This window comes from Peromyscus leucopus, chromosome 16_21 (assembly GCF_004664715.2).
Source record: "Peromyscus leucopus breed LL Stock chromosome 16_21, UCI_PerLeu_2.1, whole genome shotgun sequence".
Taxonomy (NCBI): Eukaryota; Metazoa; Chordata; class Mammalia; order Rodentia; family Cricetidae; genus Peromyscus; species Peromyscus leucopus.
Window position 1 is genome coordinate 72,690,555 of NC_051084.1, and position 13,445 is coordinate 72,703,999.

The following is a 13,445-nucleotide window of genomic DNA, read 5'->3' on the forward strand; positions in this document are numbered from 1 at the left end:
CTCTCCCGTATCAGAGGACTATGTGCTAATTGAACCCCAGATCCCTTTGAACACCTAAGAACGTAACTGTATTTGGAGGTAGGGCCCTTACTGAGGTGCTCAAGTTCAATGAAGTTCAGTAGCGATGTCCAATCCAATATAACTTGTGTCATTACAAGAGGGAAAGACCAGAGGAAAGGCCATGTGAGGACAAGGAGGTGAAATCAATCCTGCTGATGTCTTGATCCAGCCTCTAGAACAACTTGAAAATAAATGACCACCTTTCAGGCCATCTCATCATGAGTGTTTTGTTATTGGTATCCTCACAGGCTGATGTAACCAGTCTATAGGTAGCTGCTAATATTTTGCTATTATAATTAGTGCTGTAATGAGGAATCTTGTAAAAATATTGTTCATGGTTTTTAAGAGATGTGTTTTTGGGATAAATAGCCGAAGTGGGATTGCTGGGTCCAAGGTTAAGTGCATGGTACAACAGTTTTATTAGACATTGACGAATTCCCCTCCCCTGGGATCTTTCTGCATTCCAGAGCCCAGTGACTGCCCAGTCTGGTCAGTGAGTGGGGGTAAAGTCCTGCGTGTAAGCTCATCTCACAGTGAAGCGCTGTTATATACTACTTATGTATTCTGTAGATGATGGAAGCTCGTCAGTTTAACTACGTGAGGGCCATCGGTAAGTATCCTTTAACCTCAACACGTTATTATCCAACTTTTCGATTGCATTTCTACATAAAATCCTCTCTCTCTCTCTCTCTCTCTCTCTCTCTCTCTCTCTCTCTCTCTGCTGTTATTCAGTTTCAGTTTGGTCTTTGGGGACAGGGTCTCCCCCTGTACCCCAGGCTGGGTATGAGTACGCCACCACACCAGCACTTCGTTTTGTAAAAGCACAGTATACATATGCACTTATATGGAACAGTGGATATGTGTTCTCCTTATATCAAATACTATGTCCTAATATTTCTGCTCAGTTTTTACATGTCTCCTTTTTTTCACTTTATTGCAATAGTTTTACATCAAAAATATTTTAAACCTGCAAAAGTGTCCAGAATAGTATAAATATTTACTTTACATTCTCAGCCCAAATTTACCAACTCAGTTACTACCTTCAATTTTCTTTTTCTTTCCTTTTTGTCCCATTTGCTTTATTTTTCTTTCTCTGGACATCTCTAATTTGCAAATATGGAGTACTTTCCTTTACTATAACACTTCAATATCAAATTCTTAAATTCATCCAATAACAGAAACATTTGCATTTATATATTACAGATTTAACCAAATTTTGCCACTGACCCCAATAATATCTCGTACAGCTCACTTTTGCACTTAGCTCTGGCACCTCTTCACTCTTTCTGTTCTTTCGGCATGGGGCATAGAACCTAGGACTGTGCACATGTTACTTAGGCAAGCATTTCGCCACTTAGCAACATCCCTGTCCTTGTTCCTGTGGATCCCTTGACTTCTTTAGCTTGATGCATTTCTCAACCTTTTGTTGTCTTTCATCACAATGGAAGTTTTGAGAAGGACACGCCATTCACTCTGCAAGTATCTACAGTGTGGGTGTATCTACTGTCTCCTTTGGGGTCGGCTCAGGACTGCATAGGAAGAACACCACCACGTAGTCCTTGACATTGACCCTTTATTGGTAATGTTTGCTGAAAAAAAAAAGAAAGGCCATGACTGCTCCTAGGTATAATGGAGAAGAAAACTTATTATAGATTTGTGGGCGAGCATAGCCAGAGGCAGAGACGTCTGGGGGTCCAGAGTGGACATGACCAGGCTGAGCTGGGCCATGTGGGGGAGGGGGAAAGCAGAGGGGAGGGGAAAACCAGGTGCAGCAGCCAGGAGGCCAAAGATACAAAAAAGGAAGGGTAACCTGGTAAGTCTGGATTAATACAGGGAAGAGCCTGGGGGAGGGGGGGCAGCCCACCCCTGGGCTGGAGAGTTCAGGGTGGAGGGCGGGGTATGCCAGGCACTCCGGGTAACAGGTAGGCACTGAGGGATGCTGGGAGAACCTGGAGACCAGGTCCGCTTTGATATGTTAAGTAGGCACCTCAGCCTTTCGTTCTAGGCTTGAGACAAGCTGCCTGTCAGGTTTTTTCCTCTGTAAACCTCAGAAAATGTTCCCCTTGGTGAATGTATCCATTATTTGTATCATTGCAATAATAAAATACCCTGACATAAGCAACTTAAAGGAGGACTTTGGCCCAGAGGTCCAGGGCACAATCCATCCAAGAAAGGAAGATCTGGGGGCAGGAGCAGGAGGCGGGGCAGGAGCAGGAGGCGGGGCAGGAGCAGGAGGCGGGGCAGGAACAGGAGGCGGGGCAGGAGCAGGAGGCGGGGCAGGAGCAGGAGGCGGGGCAGGAGCAGGAGGCGGGGCAGGAGCAGGAGGCGGGGCAGGAGCAGGAGGCGGGCAGGAACAGGAGGCGGGGCAGGAGCAGGAGGCGGGGCAGGAGCAGGAGGCGGGGCAGGAGCAGGAGACGGGCAGGAGCAGGAGGCGGGGCAGGAGCAGGAGGCGGGGCAGGAGCAGGAGGCGGGGCAGGAGCAGGAGGCGGGGCAGGAGCAGGAGGCGGGGCAGGAGCAGGAGGCGGGGCAGGAGCAGGAGGCGGGGCAGGAGCAGGAGGCGGGGCAGGAGCAGGAGGCGGGGCAGGAGCAGGAGGCTGGAGAGACCCGCAGACCACATCCAAACACCCATTTCCAGCACAGAGAGACCTTTACTAAGCAAGGCAAAGACAAGGTGGCTAGATCTGAATTGGACAGAAACAGCAGCAAATAGCTTTGTAGGAGTGATTTTAAGAGGAAAAAACGGGAGGTCTGTGTTAGAATTAACTAGGATCAGTTGGTAAGTTCTGACTGGATATGGGGGATTTTTGACTGCTGGACTTTGATATTTTGATAGTTGAACCTTGGTGATCAGCCCCAGGAATGAGTCAGGCATAAGAAAGGGGCCAAATAAGGGAAGGGACCTTGGTGGCTAGTGTTAGGACCATAATTTGGTGGTTTATGTAAGGGGGAGGGGAGGGGGTGCACAGACTGCTAGTGCCATGTTTGGGCCTGTTAGAGCCTTTTGGGGGGGAAGAGAGCTGGCGGTACCCCCAGAAGGATGTGAATGCTTGTGTCCACCTGTTTATCCTTGTATGACCCCAGCCTGCGGAATGGCGCCACACATAGTGGGCAAGTCTTCCCTGCTCAGCCAACTGTTCAGAGACTCCCTCGGTCATGTCCAGAGATGAGTCTTGTGTGATTTTAGATCACATCAAGTTGATTATATTAACTGTCACAGTCAGTGTTAACAATCACAGTAGTTCATAAGTAATTCATTGGCGATGCTTTGAATCAATTTTTTACACACTTCTGCATCCTTTAATGGCCCTTGCTTGAATTAATACCATGGTGCCTGCAAAATAGAGATTTTCTAATTCCATCATTCCTTCTGTAGCTATTAGTTGTTCTTCTGTTCTTCTTCTGTTCTGTAGAATCTCTCTCCTCTCTCTCTCTCTCTCACCTCTCTCTCTCTCCCCCTCCACATCTGTCAGTCTCCCTATAAAGACTATACAAATTCATGAACTTTTATTTTATCCATAGATTCTATTCTGTTACCACCATTATTCCCTTTGATGTCTATCCAACATTTTTAATTTCAAAGAACTCGTTCCCGATTGCCTTTTCCTTTGCAAATGTCCCCTCAGTGATGAAAACAAATGGGTCATCTTTAAAAGTTCTCTTCCACCATGAGTTTTCTCTCCTTTTCCTTGCACCTTTTGGGAGAACACAGCTTCCTGCAAATCCCCGGGAGCTGCAGCTCGTCCCTTCATCCTCACACACGGGTGGGCAGACACGGGCCATTGGCTGGCCATTTCCTCTCCAGTGCTGTGAGCACTTTTCCCTGGACACACCTCATGTTGCTGCTGTCAGGTGTGAGACACGTGGACTGGAGGCCGCTGCACTTCCTGATGCATTGTGGAGCTGTTTCCTCTAGACGGCCACATTCCCTCCAGGAGGGAGGTGGGAGGCTCCTGAGAGCCATGTCTCCCTAGACCCCCCATGCAGTTACATAAGCTGTGAACAATCATGGAGGACTCTTGGGTAAAGCTGCCAGAAAGTTGGGATGGGGACTCCAGAGATGTAGCTTTCACCTATGCTGGGGTGGGCTTTTAGCAATACATCCATCCGAGTTACCCAGGCTGTAAAAGTGGCCCCAGTAAATGCTCTGTGGAGCAGGCCAGGCCTGGGTGGAGCTTTCCTTTGTTCTGTTGCTGCTCTAGGTGCAGGAAACAGCATTTATTCACGTTCAACAGGCCACGAGAGTGCCAGCCGGCCATCTTTCCCGCTCTTCCTGAAGAACCAGGGCAGAATTACCAGGGGCCTCCAGCCCTCCACTGTGGGTTGCCTCGCTCTCTCCCCAGACAGCCATCAGGTTTTGGTCTATCGCTGAGCTTATGGCTGAGCTCTCACACTCAAGGCTAGGCTAGGGGAACATCTATGCATGGGAGGAGAGTGGGCGTCAGCCCAGCTTTGCTGAGGGTCGTCTTCTCCTGAGCACTCCCTCCACAGTTCACCAGCCCAGACACTCGCACTTCCCTGGGGTCAGGCTGAGTGGCAGCTTCCACTCCAGCTGTGGTGGGTTCCTCCATCTGTTTACTGTCACTGTGTCCCCTACACCGTTGTCATCCACACATTCACTAATACCTCTCAGGGTGATGTTAGCCCCTTCCCACATTGCCAGGGCTTATTTCCTCAGCAGTTCTGAGTATTTTCAACAGAATTTGAGGAAGGCAGGGAGATGACCATGTGAGGATCTTGAGGGAGCTTGTCTGGGAAGTTGGGGACTTAAGTCTTAGTCCTAAACTGGCCACATCTACATTACCATCATCTTCTGCTTCTTGCATCCTGTGGCCTCTTACAACTCCGACATGCCCATGGTCTCCTGCTGTGGATGATTGATTGATAAATAAAACACTGATTGGCCAGTAGCCATGCAGGAAGTATAGGCAGGACTAGCAGAGAGAATTGAGAGAACAGGAAGGCAGAGAGGAGGAGACGCCAGCCTGCTGTTCAGGGAGCATCATGTAAAGGCAGCAGGTAAAGCCACGGAACACGTGGTGACATACAGATTAACAGAAATGGGCTGAGTATAAGAGTAAGAACTAGACAGTGGTAGGCCTGAGCTAATGGCCAAGCAGTTTAAATAATATAAGCGTCTGTATGTTTATTTTATGGACTACTGGACTGCCAGGGCTTGGTGGGACTCGGAGAGAAAAACTCTAGCTACTGTCTCCAGGGGCCATTTTCCTCAATAGCTGACTCTGTGAACCTCATCTCTACCATTTGAACACACGGCAAATAAATACCAGTGCCACCTTTTTGATCTCACAGTGCAAGAACATGCAAAGGATTATATGCAGGAGAAGCCTTGGAAGCAAAATTCAGGGAGATGAATGCTGCAAACTTTCAAAATGATCTGAAACCCTGTTACTTGCTTTCTACTTTCAATACCCCTGCTAAACACAGATGTTAACTTCTCTGAAGAACAGGCCTTTCTAGAGGCACTCAAAGAGCTGGAGTACAATGATGCGAAAATCTAATTAATCTTATCAACAAAAACCAAGAGTTAGACATTGGGGTAAAAACCTGAACAACCAGAGAAGGAGGGGAGCACCCACAAGTACTTCCTACCTCTTCCATTCCTCTGACCAAAAGGGCCGAGATCCTGTCTCCACTCCGCCTTACCACTTCCTGTCCCTCTCTCTACAGTCCTCCAAACCTCTATGGTTAACTAGTGGCTATCTCCGCCCTCTGACTCCAAGCAAGCTTCATCTGTCAGAACACAAATAAAATATCATGCAACAGTACAGCGATCAGGTTTGTAAAGCAGCAGAGGGAAGACACCTAGTACAGCCACAGTGGCGAGAGTGTATCATGTGCTCAAGGACGCTGAAGACATAGCTTTGCTGTTTCACCCATCAGGTTTTCAATTATGGAGCCAAATTGGAAAGAAGCAGTCAGCTGGTCACTACTCTGGACGGATGTGATGATGCGTGAGAGTCCACTTCATAGAGATGATGGCCCGCGGCATGCAGTCTGTCACCGTGGAAAACAAAACAGTCTAAGACTGGAGCGCAAGAGGTGACTATCAAGAAGTCCATGGAGCATATGGCAACGCGGCACGCCAAGGTGTTAGAGGAAAGGCAGGTGGGGATAAAGACGACTCTCAGCTGGCTGGCACCATTTGCTCATGCAGCAGCCTGAGGGTTACCCAGAACTGGTAGAACACCTGTTGGAAGACGGCCTGTTGTTTATGATGGTACGAGTGCTTTATTGAGGCCAGATTTTACACTTGCCTCAACTATCTCTTGCCATAACCAGCTACCTTAGAACCAGGCATCGTACACAATCATTTTATTATAGATTCCAATGTTACACCTGGCTGAGTAATTCTCATCGTTCATCTCAACTGGAATTGCTTGCACAGCTCAGTGGCAGATTTCTTCAGGTGTATGAGCTGCTCACTCCCAGCAACTTCACTCAGGGTTGGTGCTGTGGGGTGAATGGAAAGCTGGGCCCAACTGGGGCAGAGATAGCAGAGGACGATGTGTCACTTCAGCTCGTCAGCCTCAGCCCTCTCGGACTTGTCCAAGTGGCTCAGGGCTCAAAGAGAAAGGATGGCCACAGACAGCATCTGGCATAAGTCCTGAGTCACGGCACCCTTTTCCTGCACTGTGCACAGTCACCAGACCTCACACTCAAGGCAAAGGAGAGCAGACCAGCATAGTATTAAAAGGTAAGCAAGAGGACAGTGCTGCATTAGCTGACTTCCAGGGTGAGTGTGTAAGTCAGGGTTCTCCAGAGACACAAGATCTCTGGACTTTCTATTGCTGTGACTAAAAACACCATGACCAAGGCAACCTATAAAAGAAAGCTCTTAACTTGCGGCTTGTGCTTCAGAGGGCTAGAATCACGATTCCAGAGCAAAAACATGGTGACAGGAACATCTGAGAGCCCACATCTTAGGCCGTAAGCAGGGGACAGAGAGCACACTGGGGCTGGCACAAGTCTTTTGAAACCTCAAGCCCACCCCCAAGTGGCACACTTTCTCCAGTAAAGCCACACTTCCTAATCCTTCCCAAACAGTTCCCCCAACTAGGGATCAAGTATTTTTTTTTTATTTTTTTTTTTATGGTGAAAAAGTATATTTAGAATTAGTCAGCTGGACTCAGTTTAGATGATCCCAATTTTGTTGGCAACATCCAGAGCATCATAGTCAGGAGCCAACTGAACATACACCTTCTTCTCTCCATCAGACCTTATGAGAGTGTTGACTTTGGCCACATCAATGTCATAGAGTTTCTTCACAGCCTGTTTGATCTGGTGCTTGTTGGCCTTGACATCCACAATGAACACAGGTGTGGTGTTGTCTTCTGTCTTCTTCATGGCTGACTCAGTGGTCAGGGGAATTTGATGATGGCATAGAGGTCAAGCTTGTTTCTGCTGGGCGTGCTCTTTCGAGGATATTTGGGCGGCCTCCGGAGCCACAGGGTCTTGGGCCACCGGAACGTGGGTGATGTGCAGATCTTCTTCTTTTTGTGGCTGTGGACGCCTTTCAGCACTGCCTTCTTGGCTTTCAAGGCCTTCGCTTTGGCTTCGGCTTTGGGAGGGGCAGGAGCTTCCTTCTTCGCTTTCAGCGCCATCTTGGTGAAAAGGATCGGGATCAAGTATTTAAACATATGAGCCTATGGACATTTTCATTTAGACCACCACAATAGTATAGAGATAGAAGATGATTGATTGATAGATAGATAGATAGATAGATAGATAGATAGATAGATAGATAATAGGTAGAGAGATAGATACATAGATGATAAACAGATAAAAGATAGATGACAGACATATATAGATAGATGATAGATAGATAGATAGATAGATAGATACATACATACATACATACATACATACATGGTAGATGAAAGATAGATGACATAGATAGATAGATAGATAGATAGATAGATAGATAGATAGATAGATAGATAGATAGAGACAGGTAAGAGGTAACTCATTAGGGGAGTTGTTCCCATGCTCGGGGAGGCTGACAGTCCCACAGCAGGCTGTCTACAAGGCAGAGACACAGGGATGTTCAGTCTAAACCTAAAAGCCTGAAAATACAGGGGTCAGGGGGCTACTGGAGTGTAAGGGAAACCGGAAGTGTAGCTCTGATGTGCTGAGGCAAGAGGAAAAGAGTAGATCCCGGCTACAAGAAGGAAAAGACCAATCCCCTCTGCTGTCTGTGCCGCCCCCACCCACCACTGCTACAACAGCACCCATGCACAGAGGACAAACCCTTCCTCCTAAGTGCACTCGGATGTGGGACAGTCTACACCCCAACATAATGCTTTACCAGTTCTCTGAGTATTCCTGAGTCCAGTCAGGTGGACACCCAGAATTAACTGTCGTGCTAACCAAGTCCTCTCTGGTTTTCTCAGGACTGAGTGGTTTCCAAGGACTTTCATGGATGAAACCACGACCATCTCAGATAAAAATAGTTCTGTTGATCACCCTTCCTTGGATCCTCTTCTGATTTCCTGTGACTTGGATTGGGCACAAGGGTTCCTCTTATTTTGGTTTGCTGGGATCCTCTTGCAAGAGATGTGTGTATGTGGGTGTGGGTTTCTAGCAGATGGCTAAAGAAACAGCCCTCCGAGAGTGAGTCAGCAAGCACAGATCCTTGGAAGTGAGGCAAGAGAGGCCACTGTGGGGAAGGGAGCTGTGGAGTCCAAGTGCACTAGCAGTCTCCACTGTCCGCTTTGCCTACTCCTCCCTGAGCCCCCCGAGCCAGTGTCCAGAGCCAGCTGAATGTCTCAGTGAGCAGAGGGCAGAAATCAAGTTCAAGTTCACCCTTTTCCACTCCTATTACTTATGTGACTTTGCATAGAGCCCTAAACCTTCCTGAGGCCATTTTTTTTAAAAAAATCTTAAAAGCCAGGGTGAATTTACCAATTCATCTACTTAAAAATTATTTTTCCAGTATCCATATTGAACCCAGGACCTTGTTCATGCTGGGCAAACACTCTACCATTGATCTATATCTTCAGACCTTTAGGGTTTTTTCTTTATTTTAGAAGATAGAGATATAGCTCAGTGTGTCCCTATCACAATATGAAAGCCTGGCACAGTGGTTCATGTCTGTAACACCAGTGCTGGGGGAGGCAGACACAGGCAGGTCCCCACAGCTCACTGGCCTGCTAGTCTTCTCATCAATGAGCTCTAGGTTTAGTTAGAGACCCTGTGTCTAAATAAATAAATACATAGATCAATAGATAGATCGATAGATAGATAGATAGATAGATAGATAGATAGATAGATGAGAGATAGATAGATAGATAGATAGATAGATAGATAGATAGATAGATAGACAGATAAGGTGGCTATCGATAGAAGACAGCCATTGATGGCTTATACATGTACACGCATGCATACAAACTGCTCACACATGCATACATGAACTGGTACCCATGTGTGGTTGTTTGAATGAGAATGGCCCCCATAGGCTCACATATTTGAATGCTTGGTCTCTATTTGGTGAAACTATTTGGGAGGACTAGGAGGTGTGGCCTTGTAAGAGGAGGTGTGTCACTGGGGGTGGACTTTGCGGTTTCAAAAGCCCACACTGTTCCCTGTTTTCTCTCTGCCTCATGTTTGTGGGTGAAATGTAAGCTCCCAGCTTTCACTCCAGAGTCATGTCTCCCTGCCATGATGTTCATGAACTCTAGCACTTCAGAACTCTGAGTGACAGATTAAATGATTCCTTTTGTAAGTTGCTTGGGTCATGGTGTTTTGTCGCAGTCATAGAACAGTAACTAAGACAATGGAGTATCCTTCTTTCTACCCACGTAACACTTATAACGCAGCAAATTCATCCATGTACTGCTATAATTTTGTAATTCAAAATCTTATTCACTAAAACTCTTTTCCTTAATGAGGTTCTTCATTGTTCCATGTGTCACAGCACTGAGGAGACATGGGGAATCCAGTGGTAATAGACAAACAGAAATAGAGCTTGGGAACTGAAAATAACTCACACAAGGTCACCTAGCAAGACGATTAGAATCCAGTAGGCCTCTAGTTCAGAGGTGGACAGGCAATATCTCCTGGGTCAAACCTACCCACTTCCTGGTTTTGTAAGTAGAGTGTAATGAAAACATTCATTCACATACTACGAAGGGCTCCTTTTGTGCTATAACAGGAGAGTCGAATGCTTGCTGTGGAAGGCCAAGACTCACAGAGCAAAGGTTCCTCTGATGGGAGCTTATCATCAACGTTTGCCCTGTTCTACAACATTGATTTTTTTTGTCATCTCCTAATTCTTAAAAGTCTCACTGATATGTATGTTTAGTCACAACATTCTCTCACATACAACCTCTCATTTAGATTTTAGTCCTGAAAGGATGAAGTTTTTTTTCATTTTATAAATGAGAATGTTCAGACCTGGGAAGAAAAAGATTCCTCAGCTGATTCAGAGGCAAAGGAAGATGCAGCCTTCCATCCCAAGTCTGGTGTTCGGCCCACACAGTCTCTGCACCTCAGGCTTGCCACAGCTCTTCTAAATACCACTCTGCCCAAGAGGCAGCCTGGTCCCCTGCCGGGTGGTCTGAATGGCAGGTGCCCATCTCCTGTGGCTTTTGTTCCAACTCCAGCTAGCCCTCAGCTCTAGCACAAGATGACGTGAGGACCAAAGGCTACAGCTCTCCACTCAGATGATGGAGATGGCTGTTTTCAAAAACCATAGTTTGCTCAGCTAGAAGTCTATACTGCCCCTTGAGCTTACGCCCGCCGGCTGTTTAATTGTAAATACCTATCCATTTGGCTAAGCACATGATTCAGCAGACTCATGGCTTCTGTTTGGTTTGAGTAATTTCAGCTGTATGTTCCTCCTGGTTTCTTTTGTGACATTGACCAGTAGCAGTGGCATGCACCCGAGTGCATGGGAAGCATGCACTGACTTTGTGTGCACCACAAAAGCCCTCTTCAGCCTCCTCAGCATCCATCCTGATGGATTCCTCAATTCCCTCTGTGAAGCAGGACTGAACGCAGAGTTGTCAAGGAGGGCTCTGTTTTCTTGATAATCTCTGCCTACCCAAAATGCTGGCACTCTTCCACCCATATTTCTGGGAATGATGTGCTATCATGCTTGACTCTCTTGCTCTCACTAGATCTGTGTGACATCTGTCACTTAGAGCAAAAAAAGGGACTATCTACCATGGATGTGATGGGAAGCGTCACTTCCTCTTTGAGATCTAAGCTGGAAGCAGACTTACCCACTGAGTGGCAACAGTGCAGCCGTGGTACCACCTGTCTCCTGCCGCTGTCCTCAGAACTGCTCTCCATAACCCCAATACCCCAGCTGAGGTCCACCTCCATCAACTGACTGCATGCCTTCCTCCTCTGTCATACCTTACTGAATGCCAAGTAGCCAGGATGTGGACTGACGGACAGCCAGCTTGCAGAAAAGTCTAGTGTCCCCATTGACTCAGAAGTCCCTTCAAGTGTCTAAGAATAGTTATGCAGGCGTTTTCGTAACCGGAAGAGATGAGCGTGTGTTTTTAAGAACACCAATCCCATCTGAAGTGGTAACTGCTGAAATGCACTGGGAGGTGGGTATTTTTAAATGGGTAAAACTATAGCCCGGACTCCCGATTTGTGCTTCGACTTTGATGACTACATTTCTCTAGAAGACAAAGTATTTTGGGAACAGTGTGGAACAGGACTGGCTTCGTTTCAGATTCAAGTTCGTCACTTCACTTTCCTCCACATCCTCTCATCTCAATGCTCAGGGTTCGTGAACTGTTTTAAAGGTAGAGGTGCCAGCGTGGGACACAGCTGCGAGGCGCAGGAGAAGGAAAGACTTGGCTCCGAGCTGGGAGACGCGTAACAGGCAAGGAGCACTTTAAAACCTGGGGAGAAAGTTTCCTGTTTCATGGGGGAGTTTTAAAAAAGGATTTAAAACACCAAACTTTCAAAGATGAAAGACAGGCATCACTAAGTTAAAATCTTGAAGAAATGCCAGAAAAGTCCCATGGTTTGACAAATGTGGAAACTCCTTCTCCTCGGTCCATCGAAGCCTCATGTTATAGGAAAGCTGAAGTTCACAGCTTTCAAAACAAGTTAAAGCTCCAAATCTCTGCATTCTGGAAGCTTCCTAGCTATCACAAGAGGTGTTTGAAAGGTCAGCTTCCTCCTCCCCAGCCTCCCCACATTATGTCAATTCTGACCATTGATGCTTAAACATTGAGATAGCAAAAAATGATTTTTTACTCGGCTATTTTTAAAAAGTTGTTGAACTCAGATGTGACTCTCACTCACACCCAATGTGACTTACACTTATGAAAAAGTTATTTTATTTCTTTCAAAACAAGGATAAAAACTCCTCCATAAAATAAAATCCTCTGCCAGCCCAGAAGCCCAGCTGCTTGAATTTTATTTTTTTGACACACCACTTCAGGGGTGAAGGGGTAACCAAAAACCAGCAGAGTGCCACACATATTAAAACAGCTTTCCAAGAGCTGGGCCACCCCAGAGTCTACAGACTCCACACCGCTTCCTGCTTACTCTGCACCTGTGGATGGGTCAGCACAGATTGGCAGATAGAACACTGGCCTCTGGCATGGTAAGACTGACTGTCCATGACAGCATGAACCCTGGGGTGGGGGTGGTGATATTTTATAAATATTAATAAATAAAGCTTGCCTGGAGATCAGGGGGAAAGGCCAGCCATTTTTAAGTAAACAAGAAGTCAGGCAATACAAACCTTTAATCCCTTAGCAGGCAGGATCTCTGTATGTTCAAGGCCACACTAGGGAACAGAGCCAAGCATGGTGACACACACCTTTAATCCCATTACCAACCATAGAGACCTGGAGGTCTGTACAGACAGACAGAAAGTGACAGAGCTGTGTAGGAAGAGGAAGTGAGGTAGCTGGGCTAAGAGCCAATGAGAGGGCAGAACATCAAGGTAATAAAGGCGTGGGTAGACAGGAAGTAACTCACCTTTGGAAGCTTCAGAGTTGGTGAGGTAAGATTGGCTGGCTGGTGGCTTTCCATATTTCCCTGATCTAAGGCTTTCATCCCTATATTTGGCTCTGTGTTTTTTATTTAATAAGACCATTTAGAAATTCATCTACAGGTGCGTGTGCTGTTCTTACTATGGCAGACTAAACCAGGGCATTTGAGGAAGACTTTGAATACAAAGTGAAATTCCATTCTTGATAATTAATGGATTAGGTTATTCAACAATTATCTCTCTTATAAAATGAAAGTGTTTTATTCAAAAGCTCATTAGTTGATTCTATAAAACATGGGACTTTTTTTTTTTTTTTAAATCCTGAAACCTCCACATCCTGTAGTTTATTGTTTTGTTTTGTTTTTCTTTTACCTTTAAACCTCAAATGTTAACATTGCAG

The 13,445-nt window shown here is 46.3% G+C and overlaps 1 pseudogene; it reads right to left on the minus strand.

Moving 5' to 3' along the window:
- Positions 1-7,148: 7,148 nt before the first annotated feature.
- Positions 7,149-7,687, minus strand: LOC114702155 (annotated as a pseudogene).
- Between the last annotated feature and the right edge of the window lie 5,758 nt (positions 7,688-13,445).